The sequence below is a fragment of the Acinonyx jubatus genome, chromosome A1 (genome assembly GCF_027475565.1).
Source record: "Acinonyx jubatus isolate Ajub_Pintada_27869175 chromosome A1, VMU_Ajub_asm_v1.0, whole genome shotgun sequence".
Taxonomy (NCBI): domain Eukaryota; kingdom Metazoa; phylum Chordata; class Mammalia; order Carnivora; family Felidae; genus Acinonyx; species Acinonyx jubatus.
In genome coordinates, this window is record NC_069380.1 from 141298790 (window position 1) to 141318506 (window position 19717).

General features: G+C 40.6%; 1 pseudogene; it reads left to right on the forward strand.

Moving 5' to 3' along the window:
* The first annotated feature begins 18385 nt into the window (after positions 1–18385).
* LOC106974805 (histone H4-like) lies at positions 18386–18754 on the forward strand (annotated as a pseudogene).
* The last annotated feature ends 963 nt before the right edge of the window (positions 18755–19717 follow it).

A 19717-nucleotide genomic window follows, 5' to 3' on the forward strand; every position in this document is an offset into this window, starting at 1 on the left:
TCGGAAGCATATGACTGTCAGGATGAATCAGAGCTGTGTAAATTAACCAGTGGGTACATTGCAAGCACAAATATGTTTTAGAGAGAAAGACTGCAGACTTGGATTCGTGGGCAGGAGTAGGCGTGCAGAGAATGAAAAACAGAGCTAGTAAAGAGAACAAAACAAATTCCTAATTCTCTTCAACTGTTTGCACAGTTCAGTAGTTTTCAAACAGGACAAGAGATGGGGAGTACCAACATCACCGAAAGTACTAATATAAGCTAAAGAATACTTTGAAATTTTTTTTGTATATGAAAGGAAGGATGGTTAGAAATAATGATATTTATTTTAAGAGACACTTTATTTTTTTAATTTTTTAAATATTTATTTATTTTTGAGAGAGAGACAGAGTGCGAGTAGGGGAGGAGCAGAGAGAGAGGGAGACACAGAATCCGAAGCAGGCTGCAGGCTCTGAGCTGTCAGCACAGAGCCCGATGCGGGGCTTGAACTCACAAACCATGAGATCATGACCTGAGCTGAAGTCGGACGCTTACCGACTGAGCCACCCAGGCACCCCTTAAGGGAAACTTTAAAATGTATTTCCTCAAGCATGCTCAGGACTAGATTAAAGGACCTGGTAGAGTGATCACTTAAAAGCCTGCTCTCTAGTTCCCAGGCTTTATTTATGTTTCTGAATTTTAATAACCCAATACCCATTTTTTAATGTCTATTTATTTTTGAGAGAGAGAGCACAAGTGAGGAGAGGCACAAACAGAGAGGGAGGCACAGACTCTGAAGCAGGCTCCAGGCCCTGAGCTGTCAACACAGAGCCCAACGTAGGGCTTGAACTCACAAACTGTGAGATCATGACCTGAGTGGAAGTCAGACACTCAACCGACTGAGCCACCCAGGCATCCCACCCAATATGATTAAAAGCAAGTAGTAGGATCCAGGTCAATGTAAAGAGCATGTTCACATAACCAAAATTGAAGTAATAGTTGTATGTAGGATGTGGGAGCCCTACAATGTGTTTTGCAAGGCACACATTCCCATCCTTTCCTCCAAACTACTGCAGGGGTTGTCCCTGGATGGGATAAACAGAGCAGTGAAAGTACAGGCAGGGATAGGGGAACAAACAGAAAGGGATCCCTGGGCCCTGGAGCCCGGGGGGTTAGGCTTTTCACTTCAGAAAGGGGAAGAATTGCCCCTTACTACCACCAGACCAGCCCCCAAATTGGCGCGAGAAAAACACTCTACAGTAATGTCCTCAGTGGTCCTTTAAACTCTCACTTCAACGGGGCACTATGGCATGGGTTCTCCCTTTCCACCTGGGAATCCTAAAAAATGTGAAATGTTTTTCCCAACAGGTCCATATAGCTCAAGGAAACTTTTGGATTTCCTGGAACTATTATGTACCATTTTAAAAGAGGAGTGCCTGCGTGGCTCAGTCAGTTAAGCATCCGACTCTTGATTTCTGCTCAGGTCGTATCTCAGGGTTGGTGAGTCTGAGCCCCGCATCAGCCTGCTTGGGATCCTTTTTCTCCCTCTCTCTCTCTGCCCCTCCCCCACTCACACTCGCTCCTGCTCTCTCTTGCTCTCTCTCAAAATAAGTAAATTAATTAAAAAAAAAAAAAGAGCCTGCAATAATTTTCATGCCCACAGATTCTGTTAAAAAAAAAAAAAAATGACGGGAGAATGTTTTAAAACATAGAAGTCTTACTGAAAGTAAATCTATGACTTCATTGAATAGAAGGGAGAAATAAATATGTTATTTGGCATTAGAGTGAAACTGAATATTGTAAATAAAACTGTACATTTGTTAATAACCTGTTTTGCCCACAATGTAATGCCTTTGTTTACAAATAGAGTGGCATATTAAAATGTTTGTTATTTATTATTTGTCCATTTATTTGTTGAGTCAGTAGCATTTATTGACTGCCTAGCCCTAGGTGCAGATACCAGGCCAGGGGCTGGGGTGGAGGGAGCAATAAAAACAGTGCTGATAATAATAACTACCACTTTCTGAGTGTTTATTGCATGACTATCTCCTTGAGTCCTACAGTAATACTATAAACTACATATTATTATTTCCATTTTTCAGAAAAGGAAACTGTGGCTTGCCTAAAGCCCCCTCCCCCACAAAAATGGAGCTGAGTTAAGCCAGAGGTGGCCCCAGAATCGGCTGCTCTTAATCACCCTGTACATGCCTTTCTGCAAGAAGCTAATTAGTCTAAGAATTAATTTCAAAATCTCTAACAACCAGTACATTCTTGGCACATGGTAGACTCTTAATAAATATTTGCTCGGTGAATTGAAACTGAATCACTGAATACTGGATTTGTACTTTAATTTCAGCTTATTTTTCTAAAAGAGTATGTTACATTGGTGGATGTGATTGGAAGTAATCATCATCTTATTAATTGCCTTTAAGTATTGTTGGTCACCCTTGATGCTCTTACTACAGTTGTCAAGTGTGACACTCCTAGATAAACCACAGATCCTGAGAATAAGTTGCAGATTCTAGAAGTTGACACGGCATACCTCCAGAGCCTAACGCTCTTTTCCTTCTGCAGCTTATTCATATTTTAGCCTTGACAGCAGTTGCTGGAACTTTACAAGCGAATTATAATTGAGCACTTTTTAAATTTTGTTAATGTTTATTTATTTTTGAGAAACAGACAGAGAGAGAAAGAGAGAGAGTGGGGGAGGGGCAGAGAGAGAGAGGGAGACAAAGACTCTGAAGCAGGCTTCAGGCTCGGAGCAGTCAGCACACAGCCCGATGTGGGGTTTGAACCCACAAGCCATGAGATCATGATCTGAGCCAAAGTCAAAGGCTTACTGAGCCACCCAGGCACCTCAAGCATTTTTTTTTTTTCAACGTTTATTTATTTTTGGGACAGAGAGAGACAGAGCATGAACGGGGGGAGGGGCAGAGAGAGAGGGAGGCACAGAATCGGAAACAGGCTCCAGGCTCTGAGCCATCAGCCCACAGCCTGACGCGGGGCTCGAACTCACGGACCGCGAGATCGTGACCTGGCTGAAGTTGGACGCTCAACGGACTGCGCCACCCAGGCGCCCCAAGCATTTTTTTTTTTTTTTTTTTTTAAAGAAAACAGTAATTGCTACAAGAATGAAGGACTAGGGAAGGTGTGTAGTAGAGGGACACCTCGTTCTGAAATAGGTTCAGAACACATGGTCTTCCAACTGCCATGTGACTCTGACATTTTCCACTTGGGTACACAAACAGAGGTCATTTGAAGGACATCAATTTCAGATTCTCAACCTGCATCTGAAAGGACTGTTTCCTGCCATTAATCCACCTGGAAACATACATGTGGTCCAAGTATTTGTGGACCATCTCTCCTTACCATCTCTCCTTTAATAATTACTCCCCACCATCAAAATTTTTAAAAAGCACACGTTTCACTCATCCCAAATCTACCTGTGGCATTTCATTGTAAACCCCAAGATTGTCCAAAGATGGGAAAATCCCTGAGGCACCAAACACAGAGACAGATTCTTAAATGCTGGTGTTGACAAAGTGAATGACTTTAATGGCTGATTAAATAATCTTTTTACTTTTCAGGTAAGTTCCTTATTCTTTGCTATCAATATAAAAGCAAGACATGTTAGCTGAGAGTGCATTAACAATAACTATTGATGATATGTTACTGTAAAACCAGCAAGTTTGAAGAACTGAGTAGTAGTGCTATAACAAAACATTCTTTCCCATCTGCTTGTTTATGTCAGTATGTTTTCTCAGAACTTACAACTATAAAACAACAAATAAGCATAGACTCTATGCTAAAGTCTGTGTAATTCTTGCAATAAATAATATTCAAATGTGGATACATAAACTTACAGAAAAATTAGTTCTACCCATCTGATTAAGAAGTGCATTGTGGAGCTCCTGGGTGGCTCAGCAGGTTAAGCATCTGGTTCTTGGTTTCAGCTCAGGTCATGATATCGGGGCTTCGTGGGTTCAAGTCCCACACTGGGCTCTGGGCTGATGGCGCCTGCTTGGGATTCTCTCTCTCCCTCTCTCTCCCCCTTCCTCCACTCGTACTGTCTCTGTCTCTCTAAAAATAAATAAATAAACTTAAAAAAAAAGAAATGCATTGCTAATAAAATTTTACTTTTCATAATTAATATCGTAATTTGTCATATATTTATATTTCAATCTATGTATCAATAATACTTATAATAACTGAATCCAAAAAATTTTTTAATACTTTGAGCCTATGATCACAAAAACCTTAAAAATTTAGATTTAAATGTATATACATATTTTTGTAGTAAAAAAGTTTGATGGGTCTATCCATAGAAGACTTTCAGGCATAAAAATATTTGACATTGGGGCACCTGGGTGGCTCAGTCAGTTAAGCGACAGACTTTGGCTCAGGTCATGATCTCATGGTTCATGGGTTCGAGCCCCGTGTCAGGCTCTGTGCCGAAAGCTCAGAGCCTGGAGCCTACTTTGGATTCTGTGTCTCCTTCTCTCTCTCTGCCCCTCCCCACTCACACTCTGTCTCTCTCTCTTTCAACAATAGATAAACATTTTTAAAAATTAAAAAATATATATTTGACATGAAAGGAGGAGGAGTGGGAGGAAAATACAGATTTAAGGGAGCAAAATGAAAACTATATTTTCTGCTGTTAAAGAAGAGCTCATCAATGTATTTTTAAAATAAACGAATGCAGGAATCAAATCCATTTGGTATTTTGCTTCTAATTAATACAATTGAAGTGTCAATTTACACTGTCAGAAATTACATCCTTTGCCAAAATATTTAAATTTATGATTTTAAAAAATAATAAGTTTAAAATGTGTGCAGGTGTCAATTGTTTTGTTTTTAAATTATTTGGTGGGCTAATGGAGCAAGAACGTTTGAATGCTGCTCTATCAAATATCTGAGGTCCATACACACACTAAAGAATCTGTGGCTTTTCTGTTTCAAAACTTCTAGTCAAAGAAATGAACACATTGTGATGATATCACGTAAAATGTGCCATTTCAGAAAATTATCCAATTAGCATAATTATTGCTCATAACACTTGATATGCAATTAAGTTTTTTTAAATGGCTCTTGTGAAAAATCAACATTCATAAATTCTAAGAACAAATTTTAGAGATTGATATTAAATCCCACGTTAATTCATTCACTCATTCATTCAACAAATGGTTGAACCCCTCTCCTTAGTCCAAGCCTATGGGAGGCTCTGGGAGCACAGCCGGAACAAAACTGTTCAGGGCTCTCTTCCTTGCCAGCTTACATTGCAGTGGAGGAAGGCCATCTGTAAACAGGCAAATGCCCAATTAAGATAATTTTGGATTGTGTGAAGTGCTGAGGACAATGAAAACCAAATCAAGGGGCTCCTGGGTGGCTCAGTCAGTTAAGCAAATGGGTTGAGCGAATGACTTCGGCTCAGGTCATGATCTCACAGTTCGTGAGTTCGAGCCCCGTGTCAGGCTCTGTGCTGACGGCGCGGAGCCTGGAGCCTGCTTCGGGTCTGTGTCTGCCTCTCTCTCTGTCCCTCCCCCACCCACACTCTGTCTCTCTCTCTATCTCTCAAAAATAAATAAACATTTAAAAAAATTTTTTTTAAACAAAGAAAACCAAGTGAAGTGATAACAATTAATTGGGAAGTTGGACAGAAGTGTGGGGGGGCGCAGGGGTGACCATGAAACTAATGGAGTTCCTCATCTACACAGGCTTCTTCTGAGCCCTGGGGGAATGGTAGCCACTGGTGTGGAGGGTCCCATGTGCACACACATGCCACACCCCCACACATCCCCAAACAAAACACTTAGAATGTCCTAAAGTCTTAGGGCCCATATATGAAAAAAACCTAATAGAGATTTTGACAACAATCTTAAAAATTTACATGCCATTACCAATAATGAGTAGTGAAACCCAAGAAACTTTTCTAAACTCTCAATCATAAATACACATTTCAATCAATGATACTATTCCAAAGACTGAACTATCCTTGTATTCACTGCATAGAGAGATGTGTGACACCATCAATGTCATAGGAAAAGGTGATTGAAGAGTATGGAGCCAAAATTTTATAGTAAAAAATATTATGTCAGGCAGTTCATTAATAAAAACATATGTTATTTTTCTGGCTTTCCTAACATTTGGGGTATGTGTCAGCTTTTTCATTTTGTCCTTTGTTGTGACTTCTTTTCTTAGTCTTTTTTAAAAATTACTTCATCGTGTTATTTTATTTTTAAAGAGACAGAGCATGTGTGTGAGCGAGGGAGGGGCAGTGGGAGAGAGAGAGGGAGAGAGAGAGAGAGAGAGTGAGAGAGAGAGAATCTTAAGCAGGCTCTAAGCTCAGCACAGAGCCCAATGTGAGGCTCAATCCCATGACCCTGGGATCTTAACCTGAGCCAAAATCAAGAGTTGGACATTCAACTGACTGAGCCACCCAGGTGCCCCCTTTTCTTATTCTAAATAAATATTCACTTTTGTGTGAATTTCTATACTCATAATTTTGTATTCTTTTTCTCAAATTGTATAAGCCTCAGGACTCATAAAACCTGTCTGGCCCCTGGGAAAGCTACTTTCCATGGAGAGATCTGGAAAGCCCTGATGAATTGCAGGGATCTGAATAAGGACAGAGTTCCAGGGAGAAAGGAGTAGTGATAAGGCTTTGAAAGAGGATGGTCTTGTGAGAGGACCAGTGTGACTAGAGCTCATTCAGGGCCTTGGAGGCTGGGGAAGAGGCTTGATCTCATTCTAAATACAATCAAAACCCCGTGTGATTCATATGTAAGCAGCAGCATCAGTATAAAAATATGTTGAATATTTAAAATAGCCTGAAGTCCTAACATGTATACAACATCTTCCCACTCATAAAAAATAGAAATCTTAACCTTTTGTGTGAGAAAAGGTTACTACTGCCCCTCAGTGGTAAAAAAGGAAATATTCAGAATAACATGATATCTAGGCTAACGTAAAACAAGCATCCATCAGTGGTGATAAATTCCTTATTATTGAACAATAAACCAAAATAATCAATTTTATAAAATATTAATTTTAAGGTCATGGAGTTAACATTATAATTTTCAAATTAATCTGAGAATACTGAGCCTGCTAGCTACTTACTAATGAAGAACGCACATGGGGACAGCTCTCTACAATGGCCTTTAATGTGTTCGTAGTTCCTTCCTTTCTTCCCTCCCCTCTCCCTAACCTGGCTGCCTTTCCTACTTCCTCCTGCCCTGCCTCCTTCATTCCTCCCTTGCTTTCACCCTTCATTTCTTCCCTTCACAAGGGTTTATAAGCACCTGCTTTGTGCTAGGTACATGTAAAAAGGTAACCACAATACACATCAGCTTGTGACTTAGTGAGGAAAGCAGACTTCAAGCAAATAATGTATCATTTCTAATTGTCATGTTTGGTAATGAGAGAGAACTTTGGGGGGTCATGGGAGCATCTATCAGGAGACTACACTAGCCTGGGGAGGTAGCAAAAGTCTCTTTGATGAAACGGCCTCAAAGGCCTCAACATTGTTACCTCAAGGACAACTAGGAATTAGGCAGGGGAGGGTGAGAGGAGGAGCTTTCCAAGCAAAGGAACAGCATCTGCAAAGACCACGAGACGGGAAAGCAAACGGTGTTTGAGACACTGAAAGAAAACCAAGCAAGGAGGGAGAGGGGCTAAAAATGAGACAGGGGAGGTAGGTGGGAGTTCTGTCTTGAAGCACCTTGTAGGCCTTGAGAAGGATTTTGGGCTTAATCCTAACAGTGATAGGAAAATGGTAAAGGGTTTAAAAAGTGGGCAAAATAGGACTTTTTGTGTTGCAGGTGACAGAAACCATAGCTCCCTGTCATTGATCCAACTGGTTCCCTAAACCACAGGTAGCCGTATCGCTGGGGTTGGTGAGTCCATTCAGAGATAGCTATGCATACACAGGCAAATATACCTAGGCATCTTATCATCATGTAATATATGGTAGCACATGGTACATGCTGTCTAGAATCTTGTTTTTATTTATTTTTTTTTAATGTTTATTTTTGAGAGTGAGAGAGAGAGACATAGTGTGAGTGGGGGGAGGGGCAGGGAGAGAGGGAGACACAGAATCCGAAGCAGGCTCCAGGCTCTGAGCTGTCAGCACGGAGCCCGATGTGGGGCTCAAATTCATGACCTCTGAGATCGTGACCTGAGTGGAAGTGGGACACTTAACCGACTGAGCTACCCAGGCGCCCCTTGAGTCTTGTTTTTTATTTTTTAACTTAATAATAGATCTTACCAATTATCCCCTATCAGTATATACAGACTGCCTCATTCTTTTTTTCCTCTGGACTAGATTGTCTGTTGTATGCATGTACCATTACTTATTTAACTAGTCCCCTATTCTGAACATTGAGTTCATTTCTGGGTTTTTGCTACTGCAAGCAATGCCACAGTCAGTGTTCTCACAAGTGTCATTGCCTCCTGTGAAAGAATATCTGCCAGACAAGTTCCTAGAAGTGGAATTTCTGGGTCAAAAAGCATGTTCATTTGTAATTTTGATAGATATGGCCAAAGGCCTTCCCTAGAAATACTATTAGTGTATTCAACTAACAAAGTGTTAATACTGCATGTACTACATATACAAGGGTATGACAGATGACAACGTTGTACCTCAGCAGAGTTTTAATTTGTACCTCTTTCATTAAAAATGAACTTGAGCCTCCTTTGATCTGATTAAGAGCCTGCGCTTGTTATGAATTAAAAATTACCTAATTAGGCCGAGAGCAAAACAAAGGCCTAGAGCTAAAAATGATGTTTCATTCATTCAACAAATAGTTTTTGAAAAACAACTCTTCATAGCCACACTCATAACATAGGCACTGATGAGCCTAAGATGGGTGAGACTCAGTCCTGTCCCAGATGAGCTCAAGTTTAATGAGGGAGATGGATGTGGAAACATGCAATTAAATGCAATATGCTATTAAAAAAAAAAAAAAGGAGGATGGAACGCAGAAATATGAGAGCACAGAAAAGAACAACTAATGTTTATATGCTAGCCACTCACATATGTCTTCTTAGAATGCTTAATTTTTAAAAGGCAGGGAATTGGGGGAAGCAGGTAATTAATTCTTTCTAATTTTTGTAGGGCCTCCTTGGGTTTTTTTAAAAACTTGGATCTGTGCGTTAGCAAAAACATCCATAACGGCTTTAATAGAACGGGGATTTTTTTTAAGTGTTTGAACTAAAAATGTGCCTGAAATTATAGTTAAGATCTAGAACTACTCTTCGTAAAAGTGTAGTGTGGTTGACACAGTGGGGGAAGTTACCTCGACACACATGATATCGTTTTAAATTCTGAGACCGCATTCAATTTTACACAGAGCCCACTCCCCTCCGTGCCCCCCAACTTCAACGCCATGTCCCCACCCACCATACCCCCCAGGTTCAATCAAGCTGTGTTCTAATGAATGGCTTTTGTCTTCCAGAAACTCTTGGATGAAAACCCACTTTCTGCTATTAGTTTTATCCCTAGAAAAAGCACTTTGGCACTTACATACTTTTAAATGTTTTGAAATCTGTTTCTCCCTTCTGGTCTTTGCCTAATAGTGAATTAAGTGCTCAGTGATACTCAGTGCAAAACGGAACTGGAGACAAAACAGCCTCTTGGCTTCCAAATGGCATGGCAGAATAGCAGAGGATAAAGGTGTTTGGCGCGAAGCGTGGGCCACATGTTTTCACTTCAGTTACACATAGGATGAGCTGAGGACTTGAAATGGCCAGAGCAAGAGGGTATCTGTCAGGCCCCAACACCCCAGTACTTAGGTCACAGTCAGTCCTTCACAGTGCCAGGCTGGGGTCTTGGGTTCACACAGATGCAAGTCCATGACTCTGCATCTTGAAACAGCACCGAAGTCTAGCTGTGGGCAGAGCCTCTGTGAACAGGTACTTCTCCCACCTATGGACTTTGCAGATTCATCCCTAGAAATTACGGTATGAGGTCTTCCTCCCAGGATTAACCAAACCTCCAAAAAAGCCAAGAACGTGCTCCTAAGGAAATTTTGCTCTTTTTCTGTGAAGTCTGTCTTAACCCTACTTCCCTCAAGATAACTTCTTCCCAAATCATCCTGAACATTCTAGATTTCTTGTAGACAAGTTGCAGGTAAAACCAGTATTCCCATCTGGATGCACCCTTATCAGTGGAAGAAGCAATTTCCCCATAATATAGGAATAAAGAGTTTTATTTGTATTATAATTCCCTAAGAGCTTTCATTCCACTATCTCAACCTTCTCCACAGGTAGTGTGAGTGTCTATCATCCCATTGTATAGACATAGAACCACTTTCCTTTCCTGGTGATCTACAGTGTATGGAAGTCAGCAAAGACATAACTGGAAAATCTCCCTTATCTGCCATTTCATTTATTATTCAACAAATGTTTTCCCATTGCAACTATGTGTCAGGCACTACTCTAGGTACTGAGGCTATAGAGGTAAAAATTCATGATCTCTCCTTTCTGTGAGATAGTATCTAGGAAAAGGAGACAAATATTAAATAAGTGCAATAAAATGTCAATCTTGCTGGGATATAGTGGAACCCAAACGAGGGAGAAGTCAACTCTCTGTGTGAAATAGGGAGGGAAAGTTTTAAACAGGAAACGATTCCAACCATTTTGAAAGATGAATGGTGAAGACTGAATGGGAGAGGACATTTCAGAAAGAGAAAGCATGAAAGTAAAATAACATAAATAGGGGCACCTGATTATTCAGTTAAGTGTCCGACTCTTGATTTTGGGTCAGGTCATAATCTCATGGTTCCTGAGTTTGAGTACTACATCAGAATGCTGTCAGCACAGAGCCTGCTTTGGGTCCTATGTCCACTGCCCCCCTCTTTCCCTTCCCCCTCTCAAAAATAAACATTAAAAAAGAAAGAAAGAAAAAAGGAAGGAAGGAAGGAAGGAAGGAAGGAAGGAAGCAAGGAAGAAAGAAAGAAAGAAAGAAAGAAAGAAAGAAAGAAAGAAAGAAAGAAAGGCATACAACCAACCACTTGCCCATACCAGAATTCTGGAAACAATTATTTAGGCATTATCACCTGTCAGTTCATCCTTCAAAAGTCTCCCTTCTCAATCCCAAAGCAACTGCCTCATTTCCAGCCCTTAGCTATTTCCACTTGGAAACAGAAATGGGCTTATAACTTTTTCCCTGCCTGCATGCTCTCCCGCTCCAAAATGCCCTCCACATGGTATAGACCTCCAGAATTCACTTTTAAACCTAGTTGTTTCCCAGTCTTTTCCCATAGCTAAAATCCACCTCCCAAGAGTAGCCCAAGGCCTTTCACTGTCTGGTTCCAGCATAACTTCCCCCCACATCTTCTTATAAATACACTGTGTTTTAGCCACAAAAGGAGACCTTGAAACTTCCCAAACATGACGTGTTCTGTCATGCTCACATCCTTGTCTCATACTAGTTGGAATTCTCTTTTTGCAACCCTTTCTTCCTCCTAAAATCCTTTAAATCCTAAAAATCACCTCCTAAATAAAAACTTGTTCAGTAGCCCCAGGGAAAAATGAATCATTCCTTCTGGTGTATTGTATGTATGTTTAAGAACAAGAGCAAATGCCAGAAATAAAAAGGAAGGCATATATAGGAATAATGACATAAAAGCCGAGGTAGGGGGTGGAGGGAATCTGTCTTTAGGTACTAAGGGATTTACATTTTTTCCAGCTTTATTGAGATATAAGCGACATGTAACACTGTATAAGTTCAAGATGTACAATGTGATCATTTGATACACATATATATTGAAAAATGTTTCCCACAATAAAGTTAACTAACACAAACTTTACTTCACATAATTATCATTTTTCCTTGTTATGGTGAGAATATTTAAGCTCTATTCTCTTGGCAACTTTTAAGAAAAATGCTCATGGATGTTTTAGAAAACACACACACACACACACACACACACACACACACACACACAGAAATGATTTTTTAACTACAGGTAAGAAGATTGTTTTGACCTAATGAAGAATGTATTAAAGAAGGAAAAACTCGTGAACCTGTCTGTTTTGGAAGACTAGAACATCTGAAATTGTGGAAGATTAGGACAAGCATCCTGTGTCAGGTATGACTTAAATTGGGTCAGACTTATGACTGAACTAAAAAGCCCTTTGAGAGTGTTTGCGGCTCAAGAGTCTATGACTAAATGAATTCATTTCTGCAGGACAGTCCTGGGAGTTCCTAGATACAGGGGTGAGGAGGGGACAGATGAGCCCTGCCCTGATAATATTAAAGGTCTCATTCTGTTTCTTTTCAATGTTTAGATAAGAAATAGGAAAATTACATTCACAAAATATCTTGTTGAACCTAAAAATGACCCAGCTGGGCACAGTCAAAGTCTTTGTGGTTGTTTTACACACTGAAGTTAATTGTGCCTACCTATTTATAAAATTGACACGTGAGAGATTTTACTATTGTGTAACAAAGTAGCAAAATGTTGACATGTGTTCTGTGTGGTATTGTTGAGTGCAGCATATGAATTTACTAAAGTTTAGAAAATAATTCTTTTTTTTATGTGTATTTTTGAAAGAGATGGAGAGCAGGGGAGAGGCAGAGAGAGAGAGAGGGAGATCAAGGATCTGAAGCAGGATCTGTGCTGACAGCAGAGAGCCCCATGCGAGGCTCGAACTCACAAGCCACAAGATCATAACCTGAGCTGAAGAAAGACACTCAACCAACTGCGCCACCCAGGCGTCCCAATAATTCCTTTTCTTAAAAGATGTTTATTTATTTATTTTGAGAGAGAGAGAAAGCATAAGCAGGGGTGGGGCAGAGACAGAAGGAGACATAGAGAATCCCAAACAGGCTCCACACTCAGTGGGGAGCCCAACTCGAACTCATGACCTCGAAAGCATGACCTGAGCAGATATCAAGACTCGGACGCTTAACTGACTGAGCCACACAGGCAGCCCAGAAAATAATTCAAAAGCATCCAATATCAAAAATAGAATTCTGGAGGAATTTGACTACAGGCAGATCCTCACAGTGAAGTAAAACTATCTACTGAAAATGAGTGTGAAAATATTGTCAATAAGCTGGTGGGGAGGAGGGATGCTCTGCTCCATGTACAACAAACAAATGGTTCTCCTTCATAGACAATTAGTTTATGTGTAGATTTTTTTATTGTTATTACTATTAACAGGTTTCAAAAAGTACTATAAGCAACAATTCTCATTTATTGCTGATGGGAATGCAAAACTCCACTTTGGAAGACAGTTTGGCAGTTTCTAGAAAGCTAAGCATACTCTTAACCATATGATCCAGCAATGACAGTCCTTGGTATTTACCCAAATTAGTTGAAAATTATGCCCAAACACTCGATTGTTTATAGCAGGTTTATTCATAATTGCCAAAACTTGGAAACAACCAAGATGTTCTTCAATAGGTGAGTAAATAAGCCATGGAATATCCATTCAATTGACTAAACATTAGCTAGCTTTAAAAAGAAAAGAGCTCTCAAGCCATGAAACGACACAGAGGAAACGTAAATGCATAATGCTAAGTCAAAGAAGCCAGTCTGAAAAGACTACATGTTGTATGATTCCAACTATGTGATATCATGGAAAAGACAAAACTGTTGTGACCATTAAACAATGATTCGTTGCCAAAAACTATGGGGGAGGGAGGGCTGAATAGATGAATGCAGATTTTTATAGGGCAGTAAAACTATTCTGTATGATACCATAGTGGTAGATATATGTCATACATTTGTCAAAACCCATCGAATGTAAAACAAAAAGAGTGAACCCACTATAAACTTTAGTTGATAATAATATATCAATACTGGCTCATCAATTTTAACAAATATACCATACTAACACAACTGAGGAGAGAGTAGATAGAAGTGGTACGTGGGAAATCTCTACTTTTTGCTCAATTTTTATATAAATGTAAAACTGCTTTAAAAAAGTCTATTAATTTTTAAAATAACTATAACAATAGAAAAATAGGTAAAGCTTAAGAATTACTTAAAAAAAGAACTTTAAATTATTCAAATAAAAATGTAAGTGGCTGATACACGACAAAAAACTTGAATGTTACTGGTAACACAAATGACACAACTACAAATGATATTAAAATACTATTTCTCCTATTAACTTTGAAAAGGTATTTTAGGGGCCCCTGGGTGGCTCAATCAGTTGAGTGTCTGACTCTTGATTTCAGCTCAGGTCATGATCCCAGGGTTGTGGAATCGAGCCCCGCATTAGACTCCGTGCTGAGCATGGAGCCTGCAGTCTACTTAAGATTCTCTCTCCCTCTGCTTCTGCCCCTGTCCTCGACTCGCACACATGCACTCTCTCTCTCTAAAATTAAAAAAAGTTGGGGCACCTGGGTGACTCATTTGGTTGAGCTGAAGACTTCAGCTCAGGTCGTTATTTCATGGTTCACAAGTTCAAGCCCCAGCTCAGGGTCTGTGCCAATGGTGCAGAGCCTGCCTGTGATTCTCTCTCTCCCTCTTTCCCTTCCCCTCCCCCGCTTGCTTTCTCTCTCTCTCTCTCTCTCTCTCTTTCTCAAAATAAATAAATAAACTTTATTTTAAAAAATTAAAATTAGAGACGCCTGGATGGCTTAGTCAGTTAAGCATCTGACTCTTGATTTCGCTCAGGTCATGATTTCACAGTTGTGGGATCAAGCCCAACATCAGGCTCACGCTGACAGCATGGAACCTGCTTGGAATTCTCTCTTTCTCTCTCTCTCCCTCTCTCTCTCTCTCTGCCCCTCCCCCTGTCCTCTCTCTCTTTCAAAATAAAAAAGCAACTTTTAAAAAATTAAAATTTAAATTAAAAAAAGGTATCTTAAAGTATTTTAAGTACAATGGAACTGCATTTTTGTACACTGTTGATGGAAATGAAAAATCATGACAGGTTCTCTGAAAAGCAGTTTGACAAGAATCTCAAACAGCTTGACTGAGTACTTCTAGGAATCTATACCATGTGTGTGTGTGTGTGATTTTATAAAGATGAAAGTTTTTAAAAACAAAGGAATGGCTCAATAAGTTCATATAATGGCATTATGTAGTGAATAAAAACTATGTTTTTGAAGAATATTTAAAAATGGAAAAATGTGTTGTTGAAAAATTTTTAAATGCCAATAAATAGATTATACCTCAATAATGTTTTGCAACATGCTTTTTTTCACCTGATAACATATAACAGGATTCCTTCTATGAATATATACATCTAGATTATCCACATTATCTTTCATCTTTTTAAAAAGTTTCATAGTATTTTCTTGGGTGCATGTACTAAAAACCAGTTAAGATGTTTTAAATTTAGTTTTTAGATTAATTCATTCTTCACACACACACACACACACACAACACCTTCAAACTACTTTTAGATTGAAAGGATATCTTTGATAATTTTAATCACTTCATTTGCCAACACAGAATTTAATTTGCTTTATAGACCTAGGCACTTTACCTGACCTTTTCTCCATATGCACCATCTGCCCATCAAGCAGATAGCTAAAAGTTTGTTTTCCTTAAAGATTTAAAAAAACGTCTTTCAGGGGCGCCTGGGTGGCTCAGTCAGTTAAGCGTCTGACTTCAGCTCAGGTCATGATCTTGCAGTCAGTGAATTCAAACCCCGCATCAAGCTCTGTGCTAACAGCTCGGGGCCTGGAGCCTGCTTGGGATTCTCTCTCTCTCTCTCTCTCTCTCTCTCTCTCTGCTCCTCCCCGACTTGCACTGTATCTCTCTCTGTCTCTCAAAAATGAATAAACGTTAAAAAAAACATTTTAAAAAAATGTCTTTCATGTCTTTCAGTTAACTTTTCAACAAGCCCAGCAAGGTCCACCTGTGTGTCATAATTTTAGGGATATTTCTGCCCAATTTCTAAGTTTGTCCATTTGCTCTAAAACCTGAAAGACTTTGATCAAGAATCAAAGCCATTTGGTGCACCTGGGTGGCTCAGTCAGTTAAGCTTCCAACTCTTGATTTCAGCCCAGGTCATGATCTCTTGGTTCATAGAACCCAGCCCCATGTTGAGCCCCAAGGATCAAGCCTTCTTGGAATTCTCTCTCTGCCACTCTCCTGCTTGCATGCGAGTGCACTTTCTCTCTTTCTCTCAAAATAAATAAACTTTGAAAAGAAAAAAAAGACCTATCCCCATAGGAAAGTAGAGCATTTACTTAAATCCACTCTAAAATAGTCTTTCTCCTGGTGCTCCCCTCTCTACTCAATGTCCACACAAAGATGACTCACAAATTTATATCTCCAGCCCAAGCCTCTGTCTCCTCAGGCATCAAAGTTGATTATACAACTGGCAGCTTACCTTGGCCTCTTGGGATTCTCAAGATGTTCAAGTCTAATGAAGTCATGCTTTCACCACTTCCCACACCCACCAATTCCCCTAACCTGGTTTCCTTCCGTAGCCCCCACTTCAGTGAACTAGTCATTCAGTTGAAGGAGCCTGAAAGCCAGAAGTCATCCATGATACCTCCCTCTCTCTCACCTCCATGCTCAAACCAGCCTCCAATCCGGTCAAAATTATGTTTTCCTCCATCTTCTCCACCTTCTTAACCAAGCTTTGTCTATTTTTTTAATGTTTATTTTTATAAAATAAACAGAGAGAGCACATGTGGGGTAGGGACAGAGAGAGAGGGACAGAGGCTACATAGCAGGCTCTGTGCTGACAGCAGAGAGCCTGATGCAGGGCTTGAACTCAGGAGATGTGAGATCATGACCTGAGCTGAAGTCAGATGTTCAACTGATGGAGCCACCCATGCACCCCAAGTTTTGTCCATTTTAAAAACCTCCTAACCAGTCTACCTGTATCCCTTTTAACCCCAGTCAAACCTATTCAACATTACAGCAAAAGCAAAAAAAAAAAAAGAAAGAAAGAAAAATATATATATATATATTTGTTTTTTTTGTTTTTTTTTTTATTTGAGAGAGAGAGAGTGAAAGTGCACAAGCAGGGGAGAAGGACAGAGGGAGGGAAAGAGAATCCTAAGCAGGCTTCACACTCAGCACAGAGCCCGATGTGGGGCTTGATCCCACAACCCTGGGATTATGATATGAGCCAAAATCAAGAGTTGGACCCTCAACCAACTGAGCCACCCAGATGCCCCAAAAGAAAACTTTAATACATATTATACCCCTTGACTCTCTATGATTACAGAGTCTTTGCATATACTGTTTCCTTGACTTGAATCATTCTTCACTCTTTGATAACTCCAACTCCTTCACATTTCTGCTGAAGCATCATTTTATAGGGAAACTTTCCTTGGTGCTTATGACCAGGTGAACTCCTCCCCATCTCCTAGTACTTTGTACATCTCCTTCCCAGTGCTCATCAACTTATCTTACATTTATTTGTATTATTATATTCTGCCCCTCACTAGACTAAGCCAAAAAGGCATGGATTTGTCTAATTTCTTCTCCCTATTGTATCCTATCACCTAGCTTAGTGTCTGCTACATAGCAGTTGCTCAAAAAATATTTACTGGGTAAATGAATGCATAAACTAAAATATAACCAACATCAAATCCTTTCCCCAAAATAAGTCTTTATGACAGACAACAACCAGAAGGAGAATAAAGCATCTTCTTGAATGAAAGAACATATTAAAAAAAGAAAACCCCGGGACACCTGGGCGGCTCAGTCAGTTGAGCATCCCACTTTGGCTCAGGTCATGATCTCAAGGTTTGTGAATTCAAGCCCGCATCTGGCTCTGTGCTGACAGCTCGGAGCCTGGAGCCTGCTTCGGATTCTGTGTCTCCTTCTCTCTACCCCTCCCCAGCTTGCACTCTGTCTCTCTGTCTTTCTCAAAAATAAATAAACATTTAAAAATTTTAAAAACTGGGACGCCTGGGGGGGTGGGGGCTCAGTCGGTTGAGCTTCTGACTTCGTGTCAGGTCATGATCTCACTGTCCACGAGTTCGAGCCCCGAGTCCGGTTCTGTGCTGACAGCTCAGAGGCTGGAGCCTGCTTTGGATTCTCTCTGCCCCTCCCCCACTCATGCTCGCTCACGCTCGCTCTCTCTCTCTCTCTCTCTCTGTCAAAAATAAACAAACATTAGGGGCGCCTGGGTGGCGCAGTCGGTTAAGCGTCCGACTTCAGCCAGGTCACGATCTCGCGGTCCGGGAGTTCGAGCCCCGCGTCAGGCTCTGGGCTGATGGCTCGGAGCCTGGAGCCTGTTTCAGATTCTGTGTCTCCCTCTCTCTCTTCCCCTCCCCCGTTCATGCTCTGTCTCTCTCTGTCCCAAAAATAAATAAACGTTGAAAAAAAAATTTTTTTAAATAAACAAACATTAAAAAAATTTTAATTAAAAAAAAAAAGAAAGAAAAGAAAACCCCAATCGCTGTGACCTACTCGCACAGCACGCACAGCGATTGGGGTTTTCTTTTTCTTTCTTTCTTTCTTTCTTTCTTTCTTTCTTTTTAAAAAAAAATTTAATGTTTATTAGGCAGCTATGTCTGATCGCGGCAGGGGCGGGAAGGGCCTGGGCATGGGGGGTGCCAAGCGCCACCGCAAGGTGCTGCCCGTCAACATCCAGGGCATCACTAACCCGGCATCTGGCGGCTGGCCCAGTTTGGCGGCGTCAAGTGCATCTCTGGCCTCATCTAGGAGGAGACCTGGGGGGTACTCAAGGTCTTCCTGGAGAAGGTAATCCCCGACGCTGTCACCTACACAGAGCACACCAAGCGCAAAACAGTCACGGCCATGGAGGTGGTCTACCTGCTCAAGCACCAGGGCCGCACCCTCTATGGCTTTGGGGGCTAAAACCTCATCACCCCTTTTTCTCCAAATAAAGGCCCTTTTCAGGGCTGCCAAAAAAAGAAAAAAGAAAACAACCTGGCACATAGTAGGTTTACAATTTTGTAAAAAATTCACCTGCTTTAAAGCTTTCATAGAGCCAATATCTGCATTCTGTTCTTCTATGTACCATAGGCCCCATTATCCACAGGTATATATTCCAAGACCTTCCAGTGGATGGCTAAAACTGCAGATAGTACCAAACCTTATATATATCCTGTTTTTTTTTTCTTTTTTTCTAATGTTTATTTATTTTTGTGAGAGACAGAGTGCAAGTGGAGGACAGGCAGAGAGAGGGAGACACAGAATCTGAGCAGGGTCCAGGCTCCGTGCTGTCAGCACAGAGCCAGAAGGGGGGCTCCAATTCTCGAACCAAACCATGAGATCATGACCTGAGCCGAAATCGGACGCTTAACCGACTGAGCCACCCAGGCACCCCTATACTGTTTTTTTTTCTTATATATACATACCTATGATAAAGCTTAATTTATAGGGGCGCCTGGGTGGCTCAGTCGGTTAAGCGTCCGACTTCAGCTCAGGTCATGATCTCCCGGTCCATGAGTTCGAGCTCCGCGTCGGGCTCTGGGCTGATGGCTCAGAGCCTGGAGCCTGCTTCCGATTCTGTGTCTCCCTCTCTCTCTGCCCCTCCCCCGTTCATGCTCTGTCTCTCTCTGTCCCCAAAATAAATAAACGTTAAAAAAAATTTTTTTAAATAAAAAAAGTTTAATTTATAAATTTAGAGATTAACAATAATTAATAATAAAATAGAACAATTATAACAATATTCTATTATGAACGTTATTTGAATGTGGTCTCTCTGTTTCTCTCAAAACATCTTGTCTGACTGCCCTTACCTTTTCTTCTTGTGATGATATGAGACGGTAAAATGCCCATGTGATAAGATGACAGTGAGGTGAATGTTGTAGGCATTATGATGGAGCGTTAGTCTGCTCT